The following is a 21,902-nucleotide window of genomic DNA, read 5'->3' on the forward strand; positions in this document are numbered from 1 at the left end:
CTGCGAGTGCAGACTTTCCTAAATCATTTCAGCTATATGTTTATGCATTTTCCGCTTGAAGATTTCCATTGATGGAGAGCTCACCACCTCCCGTGGTAGCCTGTTTCACTCCCTGACTGCCCTCACTGTCAGAACGTTGTTCCTAATGTCTAATCTGAATCTCCTTCCTTTAAGTTTCATCCCATTTTTTGTACATCCTTGTGCTAATGAGAATAGGGTGATTCCCTCTGCACTGTGACTAGCTTTCAGATATTTGTAGACCGCTATTACATCTCCTCTCAGCCTTCTCTTTTTCAAATTAAACATTCCTAGTTCTTTTAGCCGTTCTTCATATGACATAGTTTGCAGACCTTCTACCATCTTGGTTGCTCTTCTCTGGTCTTGCTCCAATACATCGATGTCTTTCTTGAATTTCGGCACCCAGAACTGTACACAGTATTCCAGGTGGGGTCTGAGCAGAGCAGAGTATACGGGAATAATTACCTCTCTTGATCTAGATTCAATGCTTGTCTTGATACATCCCAGAATTTTGTTGGCCTTTTTAGCTGCAGCTCCGCATTGTTGGCTCATGTTGAATCTGGGATCCCCTATTATGCCAAAGTCCTTTTCCCCAGTGCTATAACCTAGTTATATTCTTCCCATACTATATATGCTTTTTACATTTCTTTTATCCAGATGTAGGACTTTGCATTTGTCCCTGTTAAAAAACAATCTGTTCTCCTCAGCCCATTATTCGAGTGTCTAGATCCTTTTGAATACACTCTCTTTCTTCTCTAGTGTTGGTTACTCCTCCTATCTTAGTATCATCTGCAAATTTTATGAGTTTCCCAATAATTCCGTTATCCAGATCATTTATAAAGATATTAAACAGCACTGGCCCCAGGACAGAGCCTTGTGGCACCCCGCTTTTGTCTTTCCTCCAGGTTGATGTGTATCCATTTAGTATTACTCTTTGCGATCATTAAGCCAGTTGTGAATCCATCTAACTGATTTTTTGTCATTCCATACATTTAGGACTGGATGAAAAACCTGAACTCAATGATTATATGTTTGTCCCAACACATAGGGTGGGACGGTTTAATTACTTTGTGATGATTGAGATTTACACAGATGTTTGTGGAAGCGGCCAGCATGTAAAGCCTTATTCTAGCTCCTTTTTACATGCAATTTATGTACGTAGGGTTGCAACTCTTCATTCCTCGGACCATGAGATATTTCAAAGAACCTTAGTGGGCTTCATTATACAATATACCTCCATTTATGTCCTCACAATATCATTTTCTTTATGATCTGCATTGCTTCTGTTACTTAAAATGTTTTTGACCCACAGACTTGCATGGGTCATTTTGATACATGACATGGATCAAAAACGGACATGTGTTTGTGATTTTTTTTTTTTTTGTAGACACACAGTATGCCCGAAATCATGGAAATGTGAAAAACTCCATAGATTATAAAGGCTGTTCCACCCGTGAAAATTATGGTTAAAACACGTATGTGAAAAATGGATGTCTGAATGAAGCCTTAGATTGTTTTCAATACTATTGTAGAATTCTTTATTTGGTAAAATATCTATTAGGCTATAATAGAACATAAAACTAATGTGTTAATTATATAGTGGTAGTAAAAAAGTTTATTTCACTTTTCAAGTTACTACTTTTATCTAGTTCATGTTTCCCTCGCTGTTCCCGATTGTGTGACCTTTCCCAGGACATCAGTGAGGCAGGAACCATATTCTGTCGCATTTCACTGAATGTTTTTCTTTCCCTTGAGAGTATCTCTATGAAAATGTCTACATAAAATTGTTGACTAAAAATATCCCAGATATAACTATTAACTCTGAATAGCTAAACCATGGAACACAGGATGTGCTGATGTACAGGAGATATCTGGTTAAACTGCAAACTAGTGCTTTTTTTTACACGTAATCTAGTCCAGTGTTGTTCCATTTAACTCCCAGCAATGTCTAACGCACTTTCTAGAAGAGGTATGACACCTTGATTGTAGAAACCATCCGCTGGTAAGAACTCTGGTAATTAAATATGGAGTGATACAGTGTCAAGGCATGACATAGATGAGTATCGCTATATAATATTTTAGTAATATTAACCAGTTTTCTGCCATTGTTGCATAAAAATACTTATGTATAGCATGAGCAGTTCAATTCGGCTGATCATTTACTGCTTTGCACAGGTACTTTGTTCACCAGAACTGTCACTCAAGAAGGAGAGCCCACCCTACCAGAGACTAGGAAGTGAGGAGGCTGCATAGCTCTGAGCTGCTTAAGGCTGGTTTCAGACGTCAGTGTTTTAGGTACGTGTGACATCCATTTTTAACACGGATGTCACACGTACCCATGTTTCCCTATTTTGTACTCACACGGCCATGTTTTCACACAGACCGTGTGGCCCCTCTATTCCCAGCACGCTCACATGGAAACATGTCCATTTTTTCTGTGGCAGCACAGGTGTCACACAGACTGCACACTAATGTGATCCGTGTGACATCAGTGTGACACGGACTAGAGAAAACAGGGGTTTTAAAATAAAAAGATTTTCTGTATTTACCTGTATCCAGCGATGCTGTCTCCGGCTCTGCTGCCTCCCGCTCCTGACCTTCGCTCATTATTTTCATTGATTATTCACTGCAGTGAGCAGCTGAGAGCAGGGGCATCGCGGTAACAGCGCTGGAGACAGCATCGCCGAGGACAGCATCGCCAAGGACAGCATCGCTGGGGACATCGCTAGTGACAGGTGAGTATCCTGCAAGCAGTGTGTGAGTAGGGATGTCCAGGAGGTCATCGGATTTCCCAATGAATTCTGATTCCTGATGACACCCCTGCGACAACTGCGCTACAGCGAGTGTCATGATGGTGACTTCCAGGGGATCATGAGAGTTCATTGGGAACTCCGATGACCCCCTGGATGTCACTGCACAAACTGCTGTATACTCACCTGTCACCGGCGATGTCCCCGACGGTGCCGTCCTCGGCTGTGCTGTCCGGCGCTGTCCCCGCGATGCTCCGTCTGTCTTCCAGATCCTCGGGCAGTGAATAATCAATGAAAATAATGAGCGGGGATTAGGAGCGGGAGGCAGCAGAGCAGAAGACAGCATCACTGGATACAGATAAATATAGAACATCTTTTCATTGCAGAGACATGAGTTTTACCCTGTACGAGTCACACGTGTGCAAACACGGATGTCACACGTGTGAAAACACGGATGTCACACGTGTGCCGCATGTGTGCCGCACGTTTGACACACGGGTGACCATAACCATGCCTGTGACTGGTACCTGATTAAACACGGACATCTGAAACCAGCCTAACAGACAACTTGAGAATACCCCTTTAAAAGATATGTATCATCAGAAAATGACTTATTGTTGAAATCAGTTTTTTTGTGTTAAGGCCGCTTTACATGCTACAATAAATCTTACGATGTGTCGGCGGGGTCACTTTGTAAGTGACGCACATCAGGCATCGTAAGTATGATTGTAGCGTGTAAAACCTCCGTGCAATTGCGATTGAACGAAAATCCGTTCATCGCATGCATGTCGTTCATTCCTCAAAGATTGAACGTGCGGTTGTGCAATGTTCCCGAGGCAGCACACATCGCTGTGTGTGACACCCCGGGAACATTGAACGACAGCTTACCTCCGTCTGCGGCTCCTGCTGACAATGCGGAAGGAAGGAGGTGGGCAGGATGTTTACGTCCCGCTCATCTCCGCCCCTCCGCTTCTATTGGCCGGCTGCCGCGTGACGTCGATGTGACGCCGAACGTCCCTCCCACTCCAGGAAGTGGACGTTTGCTGCCCACATCGAGGTCGTATGGACGGGTAAGTACGTGTGACAGGGGTTAATCGTTTGTGCGGCACGTTCAACAAATTGAACATGCCACACATACGATGGGGGCGTTGCAAATCGCATATGATATCGTATGCGAAATAGCAACGTGTAAAGCAGGCTTTAAATGTATATTCTTTCAAATTTGGGTAATGTGTTGTATTTTTTTTCAATATCCCAGTGTGTATTAGAAAACAAAATTAAAAGAATTAAAAGAGTTTTCAGCAGACTCTTTATCAGAGGAAGGATTACAATTACAGATAACATCGCCATACACAGCAGATAAAACAGATCCACCAATCACAAGGTGATGTTACAGTTTCCTCCTGCTCTCCATGACCTTTACACACATTCATTCGACACTTCACTGCAAAACATATGTCTGAATCAGTCTATTGTTGCTAATTTTACATGTGGATTTCATTACCAAGATTTGGTTAAAGACATATTGTGTTTTACCAAAAATAAACCTTCCCCCAAAAATAAGCCCTAGCAGGTATTTTCAACATTTTCGGATCAAGGCTTAAATATAAACCCTACCTTGAAAATAAGCCCTAGTCGTGGTTCAATAATGAAGTGTCCATGCAGCTAAAAAAAGTTAAAGAATACTGCAAGACACTTCGTTATAGACAGCGGACACCCCGCAATCACATTTGCCACATCAGGTTGCGCACACACAAACATCAGATCACACTCACAATCACACATCAGATCGCTCACACAATCACACATGAGATTGCTCACACTTGCACACATTAAATCGCTCACCAACATACATCAGAACTCACAGCCGCACCCATCAGATCGCACGCACACACAAAGTCACCACATCCAGCGATACCGATTTCTTCTGGCTGGCAGGATCCTGAAATGCAGTGCAGTGGAGCGTAAGGACCTGCGGCTGCGGATGGAATCCTTACAGGACCTGCGACGTGTAACTTTTACCCATTTTTCCCTGTGGCTGTAGGAATTCTGTACTGCCGGATGTGGTGAGTGAGTGTGTGCGTGATCTGATCGGTGATTTTGTGTGTGTATATGTATGTGTGTGTGCCGTCAGATGTGTGAGTGTTGGCCAGAAGCAGGGGAGGTCGGCGTGCAGCATACCTGCTGGGAGCGCCCGCTGGAGATCACAGGGAGGACCTGGGAGCCTCACAGACTACTGGGGTCTGGTAAGTATGAGTATGAGATATGAGTCTCCTGGTAAGGGGGATCTGCACTTTTTGGGGGGTAAACTTACCCCTAACCATATTTCCCCAAGAATAAGACCTACCCCCGAAAATGAGCCCCAGTGCTTTTTTGGGGGCGAAAAAAAAGTATAATACTTATTTTTGGAAAAACACGATATTTAAAGTTAAGGTGCCACATTTTTTAATTTTTGTATTAATAATAATGATTATGAAATCAAGTATTTTTAATACAAAATTAAACTCACTGTTATTTAGTTTTTATTTAATTCTAGTTTTACTGAAGCACTAGGGGCTGCCATCTTGGATTTGCAATGACAGTTACTCATCTCCTCCTCCTGAGGCAGCCCTCTGTGCCTTGACTCATTGTCGGGCTCTGACCCCTATACTTACCACAGAAACAGCGTCTGCTGTCATCTGGGTGCGCCCTCTGGGCTATCCAGTTCACAGCAGAATGAGGACATCACTACCATCTTTGTGGAGTTCACAGTGTATGCTGTGTGCTCCACTTTCCCCCTGTCACCCGCCGGGATGGATGGGGTGAGTACCGGTGCTGAGCAGTGGTGCTTGCACTGTAACTGATCCTGGCATGCTGCTCCCCACTCTGCCGTTCACACCCCGCACTTTGTCATTCACCCCCCCTCTGATCACTCCCCCTCCCCCGCCGCTTATTCCGCCTCCCTACATGTGCTCACCTTGGGCCTCCACTGCTACATACTGTGATTGCTGACAGGACAGGCTGCCAGGGGCGCAGGTCTGAGGTGAGTGTATGCGGTTGGAAGCAGTGATCGCAGCATGACATCTGTAGTGCAGTGCCGCTCAGGCTGAAAATCACCCCTCCTTGCCCCATGTCACTTCGGACCTCCGATTCAAGCCGGCAGCACAGTATATGGGGGAGCGGGATACAGTGAGGCATTGGGATACAGCCAGCGGGGCATTGGGATACAGTCAGCAGGGCATTGGGAAACAGTCAGCGGGGCATTAGGAAACAGCGAGGCATTGGGAAACAGCCAGCGGGGCTTTGGGATACAGTGTGGCGCGGGATACAGTGGAGCATTATGCAGCTGGCCTTAGTGACCCTTTAGACATATTAGGATCACTTTGCGGCCACCAACAAAATGGCTACGCACTGTGATCCTAAACTTTATTCTCTTATCCTTTTGGAAACACCCAGATTGGAAGGGGGAGCTGTGACATCTCACACAGGAGAGCAGAATCCACCCACTTTTACTGCAGTTGTAATGTGAACTAGTTCTACAGTAGCTCTACAGTAGGATTTCAGCAGCTGCTCTCCCTAGTGTTTAAAAGTGGAGAAATATATTGTTCTCAATTAAAAACAAATAATATTATTTAAACATAACATTAAAACTTTAATACTTTATATTTTTTCAGTTATTGAAAAAAAAAAAAAAATTGACGACACCTTCCCTTTAACAAAAGTCTGAATTAAACAAATCCTTTTCTGATTGTACATTCCCTTTTAAGGGAATCATCTCACACATTTGAGCTATCTCAATTATTGGTTATAGACTGCTAAAAAAAGTAATATCGGTATGTTGCACATCAGATGCCTTTTTTTCTGAGAAATGATCTTATCTGTTAATGTAAATTACCTCTTTCAGGACGTTGCCTAGAAGATAACGCTGCCTCAACATTTCATCTCCATATATCGTGTTTTCCATAAGCATCAGTCTGTCCCTGTGACGTTTGCCAGTTGTGAGGAAATCTTGCGCATGTGTGACGCCCTGGACTAGCCAGGTAGTCACAGACATAACTACATACAAACCCCCTCCCCTGGATAGTCACACCAGTCATACAAAAACCCTTGTTGCCTCCCTCCAGGGTCTGATGTCCACACCAGGTGGAGCGGAGCCAGGCGGTTGGCCCCACCCACCGAGGAGTTCACAGGCCTGGAGGCGGGAAAAGAGACAGAGATTAAGTTTGGAGGTGAAAGTGAGAGGACAGAACCTGTTAGTGTCTGGGTAGGAGCCCAGGCACTGTCAGCAAGGTTGGCAGACGGTGGTGGCCGTCTGCAGGAGTTAGCGGACCTCTGCAGAACCGTAGGACCGGGGTCGGGCGGTGGCCCGATGGTACCGAACCGGGGAGTGGAGTGAAGCTAAGCACACAGGCAGGGCCATCGGACCCCGACTAGGCTTGGAGCCGCCGACAACGGTCAAATCCGAGTGTGACCGGAACCCCAGGGGTTTCCTAACAACAAAGACCCGACAGAAGGCAACAGTCCACACCGTGAGGATATACAGCCACCGCCATAGGCTAGAGATCCAAGGGCCAGCGCCTGCGGGCAAAACGGGCTCCTTCGGTACCTATACGCTGGGGAGCGGACTACCGGTGGGCAACCACAGGAGTCAGAACATTCTAACAAGGTGCAGGGAAAGACAGCCACCATCACACTGTCCGGGGAGAGCACAAACACTGCAGCCGACTGCGGGACCCGTCCATCCAGTCGTTTGCTTTACCAGAGACTCTGTCATTGACTGCCTGAGTGAGTACACTAGTGCCATCCGGCACCGCGCCGCGCTGCCCCTGCACCCCAGCCATCCAGCCTCCCCGTTACACCACCGGGCCCCGGGATCACCAACCCCTACCCACGGAGGGGACAACATCCTAGCTGCTCCCTACCATCGCTCCCGGGATTCCCGACACCAGCAGCGGTGGTGCCCTTTATCACCATGACCCGTGGGTGGCGTCACGAACTATCACCCTAAACAAACCACCCCCTTTTCACTCGTGGGCGAGGAGTGCTGCTCGAGTCCCCGGGTCCGGCCCACCGCTCGAGCCACCGAGCAGCAGCAGAAGCCCCGGACCCGAGCGTGGTGAGCGCATCCCCTCTGCCCGCGACACATGCGCATGACTGGTCTCTTCTTTCCTCGGGAGACTTCCGCCATTCTATGAGCATAGGCATCAAGTGTTTTTTGCGCAGGTGCCATTCCCAGTGTTCCCCTACGTGCGTCTAATCACACCGGAAACACTGGGAATGGCACCTCTGCAGAAGAGACTTGATGCCTGTGCCAATAGAAGGCCAAAAAGCTGCATCATGTGAATGCCCAATCTCAATGGCAATACTGGAGAATCCTAGCACTGTGCGGTGCACACTCTACATACCAGCAGACATTTATTTAAAAAGAGGACAGCTCCTGATTTTCACCATTTTGTTTTCAAATCCTTGTTTTCCAGAATATAAGATTATCGTTAGGATGTTCCATTATTAGGGCAACATAGTGGCTCAGTGGTTAGCATCTGCAAGAAGTGTGTATGTTCTCCCCGTGTTTGCATGGGTTTCCTCTGGGTTCCTCCCATACTCCAAAGACATACTGATAGAGAATTTAGATTGTGAGCCCCAATGGGGGCAGTGTTGCCCAATGTATGTAAAGCGCTGTGGAATTATTGGTGCTCAATATATATTAGTATTGTGTGATCAATAGGCATCTGACCTACTTAAGTCCTGCACCAAGTCTCGACTGGAATTCCCCAAATGCCACTCGGTAACACCCCCACATGTCACCAGGGAACACCTACTTTTTGATCCAGGAAACCCCTAATTTTCCATTATTGTTTCTGAAAAATCATGACAGTTGGGACTGTTGGAATCAGTTTAGTTATACTATGCTTGGATGATCGGTGAGCTGCTAGAAAGCACACCAGTCACACGCTGACGACATATCTTGCAAAATCTCAATTAAAATGTGTAAGGCTCTGTGCGCACTGGGAAGTGGAATTTTCTTGAGAAAATTCCGCATGCCCTCAAAGATTACCGCACCCGCGGTAAAAAACCGCGGGAAACCGCACCTGAAAACCGCATGCGGTTTGCCGTGGTTTGCTGCGGTTTTACCGCGGTATTATTCGCGGTATTGCCGCGGTTTTGCCGCGTGCGGGTTGGGATGTGCTTTATTGCATTCAATGCAATAAAGCACATTGAAGAAGAAAAAAAAAAAAAAAAAAAGTTATTTAATTCTGAGAGTAGATAGACAGAAGAATAGATAGAGGGATAGATAGATAGATAGAGGGATAGATAGATAGATAGAGGGATAGATAGATAGATAGAGGGATAGACAGATAGAGAGATAGATGACAGATCGCTGCATTTCCCACGGTCGGCAGTGAGTTCACATTACCGGCCGTGGGAAATGACCGGTAATTACCTCTGCTGCTTTCATTCAGCGCTGTGTCTGTGACAGTCGCGGCTGGATGGAAGCAGCGCAGGACGTCGGACCTGGATTACGCCGGAGCTTTGTTTGGGAGGGGTTAATAAAATGGTGAACGAGGCTTGTTTGTTTTATTTAAAATAAAGGATTTTTCGGTGTCTGTGTTTTTTTTCACTTTACTTATGGGTTGATCATGTCAGCTGTCACATAGACGCTGCCATGATCAAGCCTGGGGTTAATGGCGGTGGTCCCCCATCACCATTAACCCCTTGTATTACCTTGCCACCACTGCTACACGGTGGCAAGAAGAGCCGAGGACACGCCGGTATTGTCGCATATTGCATGCGACAGTGCCGGGGCAGCTGCGGCTGATATTCTCGGCTGCGGGAGGGGGAGTGAGGCGGGGGACATTATCCCTGCCCCTCTCCCTCCCCAGCCTGAGAATACCGGGCCGCCGCTGTGTGCTTACCTCGGCTGGAAGGTAAATATGCAGCGGAGCCCACGTTCTTTTTTTTCTATATTTCCGTTTTCTTTCTATGTGTGTTCTATGTGTCTGTGTCTATGTGATCTATGTGTCTGTGATGTCTGTGTCTGTGATCTGTGTGTGTGTTTACTCTCTGCACGGCTTCCTCTTCCTGTAATGACATCACTTCCCTGCAAAACCGCAAGCAAGTGATGCACATTACCGGAGGTAAACCGCAAAATACCGCAGGGAATAACGCAGGAAAACTCAGTGAACCGCACAGAATTTGCTGCCTGCGTTATTCCCTGCGGGATTTCTTGATTAACATTGAGTCAATGGAGTAAAATCCCGCAGCGCTGTGCGGAAAAGAAGTGACATGCACTTGTTTTTGCTGCGGGATTCCCGCAGCAAAACATGCAGCTGTCAAATTCCGCCCAGTGCGCACAGGATTTTTTTTCTCCATAGGATTTGCTGGTGATTCACTGCAGAGATGTTATGAACATTTTCTGCAGTGAAACATGCAGCAAATCCGCGGCAAAATCCGCGAAAAATCCGGTAAGTGCGCACATAGCCTAAAACTTCTGGAAAAATCCATGTTCTCCTCTCTTCCATTCTTTTACATTATTATTAACGTGGATGATGATTAGGATGTGTTTTTGTTGGCATATTTTAGAGCAGATTTTTATATTACAGGCATTGATTGATATAAGATGTTATTAAAGCAGTCTAGTTATTAGTATTCTTAGAGGTTGACTTTATGCTGTCTGGGCACTGGCAGAAAGGAGTCAGGAAACAAGCAATAAGTTAAGCAAAATAGGAAATAGGCAATCAGTTCTGTTCTGAGGGGCAATAGAAGGTCGAGAAAAGGGCAAACAGCAAAAAGTTCTTAAAATGCTGTTTCTTGCACGTTTTTAAGTCTTCAAGGTTCTCAAGACTTCCCTTTCTTATGTTTTGACCTAGAATGAATATTTTCCTGCATGAATATTATTGACTTGTTTTTTGCTCTTTTTACTAGGTACATTTTGTAGTTCATCTTCTCCACATATATATTGAGTGACTTCCTGTCTTTCAGAATCAATGGCACTTATCAGCTCCAGTTTAGCCTTCCCTCTAGGATTCTATAAAAACAAGAAGGTGCTTTTTTTGCTTCATTTGCAGTTTAGTTTCGGAGGATGATGGTCATTGCTGGGTAAACACTCAGATCTCACCTTCTCCAAAAACACAACCAATGACCTGGGAAATATCCGGACTATGGCTGCATGTTGCTTTTGGAAGGACTTGCAGACCTGTTTCCTCCAGCTGTTTAAGCAGCAAAGGACGTACCAGGGCAAACCAGCTATTGGAATGTGTTTGTTAGGAATGACGGGGATCAGTGATGATTTTATAATTCCAAAACAACTGCAATGGTTTCCCAGCAGAATATACATCATTAGGTAAAACATCGTACTACAGTATTTATCACACATAACAGTGCCTAAATGAGTTGTATGAGATTACGAAAACAAGTCTACTTTCCTGTAAAAACAGCAGTACTCCTTTCCATATCTTGTATCTCCAATATCATGTCCAGTGTACCATACAGTTGACACCAACCATGGTTAAACATATCACTAGAATAGACAGTCTTAACAGTTAAAGAGAAAACTGTGAAGAAAACTGTAAAAAGAGAAACAGTAGGAAAAGCGGGAGGACCAAATGGGTTCCAAGTGCAGTCTACCTGGTGGTCTCCTGTATGGGACAAATGGCTCAAGACTCAAATTCACCTTTGATTCTGTGAGAATAGAGGGTACAAATGTATCTCGACATGGTTGCAGATCAAGGATACATTTATTAGTCAACTGTTGGTATATAGAGAGGGCAAAAGTCCTTAGAGCATTGATTTTCTGGTCTTCAGTAATGATTCCTCCCCTGCCTGCTGCTGTCCCTCGATTTAAATTTCTCCCCTCTTCCACTGCAATTAACAATATGGCTGCGTGCACAGAATTTTGGTCAAGTTTTTCTCCAACTCTTCAATAAAATGGTGATAGAATCAATGCATGCACGCACCACGATCTCCGGCGCCATTTTACTGAGGACACTGTGGAGATGACTATGAATGGCGGTGGCGCATGCACTGATTAAAAAAAAAAATCTGTGCATGTTCCGCTGCGGCTCACTTTTAACATTACAGTGTCTTCTATAAAATGGCGCTTGAGATGGTAGTGCATGCATGTTCTGATTCCAGTGCTATTTTGTTGAAGAGTTGTAGAAAAACTTGAAAATTCTAATGTGCATGCGGTGGCCATAGTGTGAATCATTGCGGCAGAGGGGAGACATTTAAAAAGAGGGGAGGCAGGTAGCCAGGGTAGGAATCATTATTGAAACCCAACCCACAAAGGCCCGCCTCGATGCACATGCCACTCAACCAGTGCACTTATTTCTGTACCTTTGATAACATTTTTTTCTGCAATCAAACATCCAATCTCTAAACTGAAGGTATGATTTAATTCACCATCTTAACGCCAGTATGGCACTAACTGTACTTTATATGTGGAAATCCTACTGGTTGGTTTTCTTTAAGGTCATAACGGTCACACAGTATTTGGTTCTAAACTCGCCGAGTGTCATCGCGGCATCAGACACTGTTCAGACCACAGACTCTGATACTCCTCACTAGGTTGTCTCTAGTGCTTCTAGTTGCACAAGCAGGCTCGGGCATTGACCAGCTGTGTGCTCATTAGTGATCAGACTAGAAGGAGTAAATTTCTGCTAGCCTTCTGGTTACCTTTTGGATCACATGTTGCAGGACACTTATCACTGTTGCTCCCTCCTTTTTAAGATGGAGAGGAATTTGTCTTTCAATACCGACCATAGCTTTTTGCTAAACCTGTCCATGTGCTGCAGTCTTCCAGTAACTGGTGATTTCATTCACCATCCTAACGTCAAACATGAGGAAAATGGGGACTTGTTTTCTGCAAATTAATAACAAACATTGGACTTCTTATCCACGGGAATGCTAAGATACATGAATGCATTTTAATGTATATACAGTATATATATATATATATATATGTATATATATATATATATATATATATATGCAGATGTGAAGCCCCGCAGGTGCTGTGTCGGTGTCGGTGCATTACCTTCAGGGACTCCACGTTGCTGGATCTCCGTCACTGGTAGGAAATCTTCTTGTTTGATCGTGACGCCACTCTCAGTATTGCGGTCAGTGGGGACCGCCACTGCAGGTTAGGGGACGCCTGGGGCTGATGGTGGGTGCAGTCGGATGTAGTAGCCTCCTGAGAGTGAGGCAAGCCCCAGGGCCCTGTGTAGGTTTGTAGTACCACAAGTCGCAGAATAACCACACAGGCAGAGTGTCTTTCAGGGTTTTTACTCACATTTGCTGGCAGGGTGAGTAACCCGGGCGTAGCTGGGACGAACCAGGTGGAACCAGGTATCCTTCAGGCTGACTTTATGAGGGTGACTACTGACTCGCCTTCCTTAGCCCTTGGTGGTTTGGGGTGACCCCGACTTTGAGTCCCTATGGGGGTCACCCAGGGAAGATGCTCCAAGCCTCTCTCCCCTTCTTGTTTCGCCGTTTGCTTGTTCCCCGGACCAGGCCACTCCAGCCTCTTGCCTCCTATGACCTATGGGCCCTAACTTGTGGTTACGTGGCTGCGGCTTTGTAGTGTTGTGGTGTGGGCTTTAAGAGCCCCACACCGGCAGGTTTAGCAGAAGAAAGTTGAATCTATCTCCGCTTCGGGATCTGCCGCCCGGTTGGGCCTGGTGCTCTCTAGCAGTCTCCTTACTTCCCACTCCGTTGCACTCGCTAGCTGAAGCTGGCTTTCAGGCAGCACTCCTAGTTGACCGTTCTCCCCCGTCTGTAGCCACTGCGCGGGCGCTGTTAGACAGCAACAGCCCCACAGGTCTGCTCCTCACTGAGCCCTATGGAGTTCTGCTCTAACTGACTCACTGCTCCTCCTCTCCTGTTCTTGCCTACGCCACCTGGCAACCAGACTCTCCACCACACCCCTTGAGAGGAGATGGAGGCTCTACCCCCTCCACTATTCCAGTGAAGGTGAAGGCTTGCCCCCTCCTGGGATCCCCAGGGGTCCTCTCATGGGTACATGTGTGAGACCTGATCACTATGCGCCTGTGTTCCACACCCCTGTCAGCCTTCTGGATTACCTGTATTGTACTGTCCCCAGCATGGGTGCAGTACTCAGTGGCGCCTGACCAGGTCAGGGGCGCCACATTCCCCCTTAGTTATCACCAGCACGTCCTCGGGCTGCAAGACAACATTTTTAAAGTGCATAAAACGTTAAAACATGTAAAACATTTAAAAGCACCAGGTATCAGACATCACCACCCTCCACCCACAAGTCCGTTAACCCACCCAAAACCCTCTCAGGAGGCAGGTCACCGGTCCTGTTGGTAACCAGGTCTGGGCCATCCGTTTCCCCAGACCTTTCCTCCAATCTTCCTCTCCCGTTGGCCACGACTTCAGCCACTTCTGGCAGGATGTAGAGGCGGCTTACATGGGCTGGTGGTTTCAGGGTATACCTGGCCTGGTGGATCCGCGCCGTCAGCCTCTTCTGGCAGGATTCAGAGGCGGCCTCCACAGTTGGTGCTGACCAGGTACCCTCTTTGTGGTGGTGAGCCAAGGCCCCATAAACAGGCATGCTCTCTGGTCGCAGGTGAGCCAAGGCCCTTTTCTACGGACGGGCCCCTCCTGGTTGCAGACGAGCCAAGCCCCTAAACAGGCTGACTCTGGTGGCGGTGGTGCCCTTTTGGTGTAACTATTTACACTGCGAGAGTTTGTGGCTATAGCAAGTTCATAGCCTTAAAGTTTATTTCTCACAATAGTTTTTGTGGGCACATTTCTTAAACGTTGCAAACAAAACTTGCCAAAACTGGTCAAAACTGTAACTTCTTACTTTCCTTTACTTTACTCCTCTTTTTCACCAGGGCGTGGGCATGTTGGGCACTGGCACCTGTGACTTTCTTGCTCTCCGTCGTCGTCCGTGGTTGTTTCATCTGTAGGATCTTTGTCTGTGGTTGTTGCATCTGTAGGATCTTTATCTTTCCTTTCTTGGTCTTCGTCTGTTTCTTTTTCTGTATCTGTTTCTTTATCTCTGTCTTTTCTTTCTTGTCTTTCTTGTCTTTCTTGTCTTTCTTGTCTTTCTTGTCTTTCTTGTCTTTCTTGTCTGGGACATGGTGCTACGTCTAAGGCATAGTAGCCCCTTTCTCCTTGATGTAAGGTGAACTGTACTAAGTCCCCAATTTTCAAATTTCTGCCTGAATGTCCTCTGGGCAGGTGGGCTTGAACATCTCTCCGATTTACAAATATGCCCTCTTTTATTCCTTTTACTACAATGAAGCCGTATCCGCTTTTCAAATTGAAGTCCTCTACTATTCCTCTGTAAAGGGGTCCTCTAGCCTGGGCTTTGGACCTTCTTAGGCACCTTTTCTCCTCCAGGTCTCTGACCGTGACTTCTCTCTGCTCTGGAGACTGTGGTGTTGGAGGATACTTTGCTCTGCTGCGCCGTGTCTTGCGGGCTGGGTTCATGCCTGCGGGCTCCCAGGTGAGGTCTTTGGGCTGATCTTCGTCTGCTGACGGTGTCAAGTCTTCCTCCTCCCAGCGGGAATAGGGCAGCATCTCCGGCTCTGGGTAGGGGTCTGCTGCGGTTGGCGTCGGAGTCAGCTCCTCAGCTTCCTGGCCCCCTCTCCCCCTTAGTTCTTCGCTGCACTCCTTTGGTGGCAGTGCTGGGGATGGGCTTTCTTCAGCTGGTCTGGGCGGTGGACTCTCTGGCGCAGCTGCAGGGGTTGCCGGAATCTCCTTGGGGGTATACGGAGGGAGCAAATACCGATCCACCATCTCTTGTGGAAACTGGGCCTCTAGGTCAGCCTTCAGCTTCCAGTATTCAGGGTCCTCTCCTATCAGGGTCTTTCTAGCAGGGACCTCTGTGGACTGGGGAGCGGTGTCTGCTCTGGCCTTGCAGGCCGGGGTAAATGATGAGGTAATCTCTTGGCGGGCCGCGCCCTGCATGGCGGCGGCCTGGTCTTGGCGGGCCGCGCCTGGCATGGCGGCGGCCTGGTCTTGGCGGGCCGCGCCTGGCATGGCGGCGGCCTGGTCTTGGCGGGCCGCGCCCTGTATGGCGGCGGCCTGGATTGGCGTTTCTATCGCGGCCGGTTTCTGGCGGGCCGGACTGGACACTGCAGCCGCGGTCTCACTTGGCGTCGCAGCCTCGATGGGGTCCGTGCAGGCTGAGCCGGGCGTCGCTGCATCGATCGGAGCTTGGCGGGCCGCACCCGGCGGGGCTGCGGCCTGGTTCAGCATGTCACTTGCGGCGCGGACGAGCGTCGCTGCTGCGTTGGGGTCTTGGCGGACCGGGTTTAGCAGGGTGGCAGCCTGGGTCAGCGTCACACCTGCAGCACGGATGAGCACTGCCGTGGTGGTCGGAGCCCTGCGGGACAGGCGGGGCATCGCTCCAGCGGCCTGGGCTTGGCGGGCCGCTTCTAGCGTGGCTGCGGCCTGGTTCGGTGGCGCCGCGCCGGGCGCCTCTTCCGGGACCGCGGGCGTGGCAGCAGGGGTCGGGGCACTTGTGCTGGCCGGGGCATCACTCGACTCACCCATCTGTGGCTGCATCGGGGTCTGCGTCGTCGCCGCTCGGTCTGACATGCGTCGCGCGGCTCCCTCCTCGTAGGTCCGCACCGCCGCAGCCATCTCCAGGAGCTCCGTGCGTTCTTCCCTAAGCTGTCGCACAATCCCGGCCTCCAGCCGGTCGCAGAAGATGGCAAGCTCCCGGCACCACCAGGCAGCAGAGCCTGGCTCTGGGTATCCGCGTCTGGACTCCATTTTCTCTACCAAGCTGCTGGCTTCTCTTCTGCTCCGCCGTCTCTGGACGCTTCCGCTCTCTCAGCCGGCAAGGTCAGAACTCTGCAGAGGATCTCTGGGTAGCCACACCTCTTCGTGGGCGGTAACTTCTTCCAGCGCGGGCTGCTGTTGTTTTTCAGCGCGCTTTTCATGGTGGCAACATGGCGGCGCTTCCAATTTTTCAAGCGGACCGCCTAGGCACATGGTCACCTGTCTGAACAGGTCTAGTCCTTATCCTGTTCGTGACGCCAGATGTGAAGCCCCGCAGGTGCTGTGTCGGTGTCGGTGCATTACCTTCAGGGACTCCACGTTGCTGGATCTCCGTCACTGGTAGGAAATCTTCTTGTTTGATCGTGACGCCACTCTCAGTATTGCGGTCAGTGGGGACCGCCACTGCAGGTTAGGGGACGCCTGGGGCTGATGGTGGGTGCAGTCGGATGTAGTAGCCTCCTGAGAGTGAGGCAAGCCCCAGGGCCCTGTGTAGGTTTGTAGTACCACAAGTCGCAGAATAACCACACAGGCAGAGTGTCTTTCAGGGTTTTTACTCACATTTGCTGGCAGGGTGAGTAACCCGGGCGTAGCTGGGACGAACCAGGTGGAACCAGGTATCCTTCAGGCTGACTTTATGAGGGTGACTACTGACTCGCCTTCCTTAGCCCTTGGTGGTTTGGGGTGACCCCGACTTTGAGTCCCTATGGGGGTCACCCAGGGAAGATGCTCCAAGCCTCTCTCCCCTTCTTGTTTCGCCGTTTGCTTGTTCCCCGGACCAGGCCACTCCAGCCTCTTGCCTCCTATGACCTATGGGCCCTAACTTGTGGTTACGTGGCTGCGGCTTTGTAGTGTTGTGGTGTGGGCTTTAAGAGCCCCACACCGGCAGGTTTAGCAGAAGAAAGTTGAATCTATCTCCGCTTCGGGATCTGCCGCCCGGTTGGGCCTGGTGCTCTCTAGCAGTCTCCTTACTTCCCACTCCGTTGCACTCGCTAGCTGAAGCTGGCTTTCAGGCAGCACTCCTAGTTGACCGTTCTCCCCCGTCTGTAGCCACTGCGCGGGCGCTGTTAGACAGCAACAGCCCCACAGGTCTGCTCCTCACTGAGCCCTATGGAGTTCTGCTCTAACTGACTCACTGCTCCTCCTCTCCTGTTCTTGCCTACGCCACCTGGCAACCAGACTCTCCACCACACCCCTTGAGAGGAGATGGAGGCTCTACCCCCTCCACTATTCCAGTGAAGGTGAAGGCTTGCCCCCTCCTGGGATCCCCAGGGGTCCTCTCATGGGTACATGTGTGAGACCTGATCACTATGCGCCTGTGTTCCACACCCCTGTCAGCCTTCTGGATTACCTGTATTGTACTGTCCCCAGCATGGGTGCAGTACTCAGTGGCGCCTGACCAGGTCAGGGGCGCCACACATACACACACACACACACACACACACACACTTGCATGTCCAACACTTCACCTTTACAGTGTTAAGGCCACTTTATACACAGAGATAAATCTGCAGCAGATCTGTGGTTGCAGTGAAATTGTGGACAATCAGTGCCAGGTTTGTGGCTGTGTACAAATGGAACAATATGTCCATGATTTCACAGCAACCACAGATCTGCCAAAGATTTATCTCTGCGTGTAAAGTGGCCTTTAAATTGTTTTGTGTATGGGCAAAAAACCAACAGGATCTGCTATCACTAATAAGAGACCAAGTTGAGTAAGGTGTTGGGTGGAGATGTGACTCTAATATAATCATATGAAGGCACCAGGCGTCAGGAAGCAAAAGGAAATGGATTTTAGTGAAAGTAGAGAAGAATCGGCCAAGTAAAATAGTGTGTGGTCAGGTGAAAAAACAAGGTTAACTGGCTGTAGTGCCACTCGAGTGAGGAAGTTTTCCACTCATATTATCAGGTCATCAGAGGACTTATTTCTGTAATAACTGTAAATGTATCTTAAATATATATTACTCTTCTGAAAATTCTTCAGTGAAAGGATTGTTTCTCATAGGAAAGATGCAATTGTGTTTGCTCAGTACGTTCATTAGGAATGTACTGGACTATTAGATAGAGGTCGAATTTTAGAATCTAACAATAGAATCCAAGTTTGACTAGGGAAATATCAGAATGAACTTATATAGTCAGAAAATAACTAGGTAAGTTTTAATTGTTTTATTTTTATACATGACATATACTGTATATAGTTGCACAGGCTGAAAAAAGACCTAGGTCTATCAAGGTTAACCTTTCTCCATCAATTACACATTTTCGTCACTATATCATCTCTAAGGCTGGGTTCACATGTCCTGTAGTCATCATTATCACGCATGCGTTAGAAATCCGTTTGCAAAAAAAGTTGTGCAAACACTACTTTTTTGTCCATAGTTAAATAATGGATGTCGTCCGGATCCATTTTTAACATGTTGAGTCTATAGAGAAGGGATCCATTAACAGATTACTATTTATAATCCATTTGTAATGGATCCGTTAAGAAAACAATGGATCCGTTATAAATGCAAGTATAACAGATAGTTAAATAGCAAAGCAATCCATTAACAGATCCGTTGTCCATAGACTTCCATGTTAAAAAAAATTATTCTGCAGAAATCAGTTTCCCAACGGATGACTACAGGACATGTGAACTTCGCCTAACCCATAATGTTGTGTGTAGTGAGGAAATCATCCAGCCCTTTTTTATAAGCTGTTATAGTATCTGCCATTACTACCTCTTGTGGTAGGGCATTCCACAGTCTGACTGCTCTAAGGGGGGCTTTACACGTTGTGACATCGCTAGCAAATGCTAGCGATGCCGAGCGCGATAGCACCCGCTTCCGTAGCACATGCGATATATGGTGATTGCTGCCGTAGCGAACATTGTCGCTACGGCAGCTCCACATGCACATACCTGGTCGACGACATCACGGCGACCACCGAACAATCCCTCCTTCAAGGGGGAGGTGCGTTCGGCATCACCGCGACTTCACCGCGACGTCACTAAGCGTCCGGCAAATAGAAGCGGAGATGAGCGGGACATAACATCCCGCCCACCTTCTTCCTTCTGCATAGCCGTTTGAGGCAGGTAAGGAGATGTTTGTCGTTCCTGCGGCTTCACACACAGCAATGTGTGGAGCTTCAGGAGCAACAAACAACATCGTATCTGCAGCAGGAGCGACATTATGGAAATGAACGACGTGACACAGATCAGCGATTTTTGACTGTTTCACGCTCGTTCATCGTCGCTCCTAGGATTTACACATTGCGATGTCGCTACCAGCGCCGGATGTGCATCAGAACAACCGTGACCCCGACGATATTTCGGTAGCAATGTCGCAACGTGTAAAGCCCTCCTAACTGTAAAGAACCCTTTCCAATCTAGCTTTCCAATCTTTCTTCTACTCGCAGTGAGTGCCTCCTGGTAGTAGTATTGTCTTTGGAAGGAATAAGTCATGTGCCAGTCGTTTAAATATTGACCATACATGTATTTAAACATATAAATTAGATTTCCTGTGAGACATATTTTTTCCAACCTACACAAGCCCAACTTTTTCAACCTCTCATCATATGTGAGGCCTCCCATCCCTTGTAATAATCTAGTTAGCCGCCTTTGAACTAACCCTAACTTCTGAATGTCCTTTTTAAAATGTGGAGCTCAAATCTGGATCCCATATTCTAGATGTGGCCTTACAAGTGATTTATAGAGGGGTAACAATACGTTGGGATCACGGGATCTAATCTCTCTTTTTATACACCCTAGAATCTTGTTTGCTTTTGCAGCTGCTGCTTGACATTGAGTGCTGCTGCTCAGCTTATTTGAAATGAGAATACCCAAGTCCTTCTCCTGTTCTGTAGTCCCGAGTTTACTTCCATTTAATGTATACGCAGCTATAGGATTACTCCGTCCTAGGTGCATTACTTTACATTTATCAACATTAAATGTAAGTTGCCAAGTAGTTGCCCATTCACACATCTTATCCAATGTGATTTTTTTTAAACCTTTCCACATCAAGCTATATTTTAAAACAATATCCTGAAATCTTGCAGTTTTCACATTGGCCACTAAGGCTAATAATAGGCTAGCATTTCTGTACTGCAGATATGACTTTTCAGTAGTTGTGACATAATCATGACAGGCAGGACTGCAACAAACTGCAACATGTATATCAAGTCTGGGCGAGATCACTTCATTCATGTGATTACCCCAGCTCACCTATTCATTCTTCCTGCTCAGTGATCTCTGCATTTGTCACAGAGCATAACCACAGCATTTTCCTATAGAAGACAAAGGATAAAATATTTTTGTATCATGTATACCTGTGGATAGAAATGAAAAAATTAGTTCACTTTTGTCAATTCCTTTAAAAGGAATATTCCTGCTGCAAATGTCTGTAGAAATCAGTCCAAGCATGGACCACAACGCAGAAACTGGCCATGGCTCTCCTGACCTGAGCATCAATCAAAGCCTCCTAGACATGTAAAGCTATCATGCTCGGGTCAGGAGGCCTGTGGCTACTCCATACATTGTGGTCCATGGTCATGAAGGATGATACGGACGCCGGACCGTGGGAGCGCTATACTCCTGTGCCAGAGAGAATCAGTGTGGGTTTATGACTTTGGGTGGGGTGTGCGACACTTATTGTTTTCTTTGGGTTGGTATGCATCACCCCTCAGCCAGTCCCTGTCATAGATGCAGTAGAAAAACATGTGACACCGGAGTTCTCTTGGCAAGCAAAACTTGAACAGTTTTTTTTTTTCACCACTATGACCGGCATGACTTCTCTTCTGATGGTTCTGCGTTTACTGTATTTTGGGGTACTTTCACTCGACCTATCCTTGCTATCGTAGATCTCATCCGCAAGCTGCACCTGAATAGGCCCCCTTTTAGAGTGTTTAGAGTGGGGAAAGTGATGGGTTCACGTCGCCTCACACCCTATTTCTTGCTTTTAATGCTTTTGTATTTCTTTAAATTTGTACATTAATTGTAGTTGATAAGGTCTGTTGTCCTCTGTCTCCCTCCCGTGTTTTGTTATGATTTATGGTACTTACCTTCTAGGTTCTTCTTTAGTCGGTCAGCTGGCTGGGCAGATTTTTGCAACAGATCCAAGATTTGCTGATAACTTTTGGCGGGAAGAGTAAGTTATACATAGACTGTCATCTGGTTGTCAGGTGTCATTGCTGACAGGAAGCAAATTCAAGCAGCTCCCCGCCTGCCCTCCCCTTATGTTTAAGTTGCGTTTTTTTTAGTTGGGTAGTCGCCCAGCTAAGCCTCGGTGGACAGTGTTTTTTTCTGAGATACTGTAATATTAATTATTTATACAAGATGTTATTTATTTGTTAAATTATTTAATGATTAAATAATTATGTAACCCATTAATAAACACTGCGGCCTTTATTCACCAAAACATGTTT

At 47.3% G+C, this 21,902-nt stretch overlaps 1 long non-coding RNA gene across 1 annotated transcript in view; it reads right to left on the minus strand.

Annotated features, from left to right (window-relative positions):
- The window catches only part of LOC142291528 (uncharacterized), a 130,960-nt gene extending 110,193 nt beyond the window's left edge, over positions 1-20,767 (minus strand). Inside the window, exon 1 of the long non-coding RNA XR_012750502.1 lies at positions 20,704-20,767. This is a non-coding gene — a long non-coding RNA (uncharacterized LOC142291528). The remainder of the gene's footprint in view (positions 1-20,703) is intronic.
- Between the last annotated feature and the right edge of the window lie 1,135 nt (positions 20,768-21,902).

Source organism: Anomaloglossus baeobatrachus, chromosome 2, assembly GCF_048569485.1.
Source record: "Anomaloglossus baeobatrachus isolate aAnoBae1 chromosome 2, aAnoBae1.hap1, whole genome shotgun sequence".
NCBI lineage: Eukaryota > Metazoa > Chordata > Amphibia > Anura > Aromobatidae > Anomaloglossus > Anomaloglossus baeobatrachus.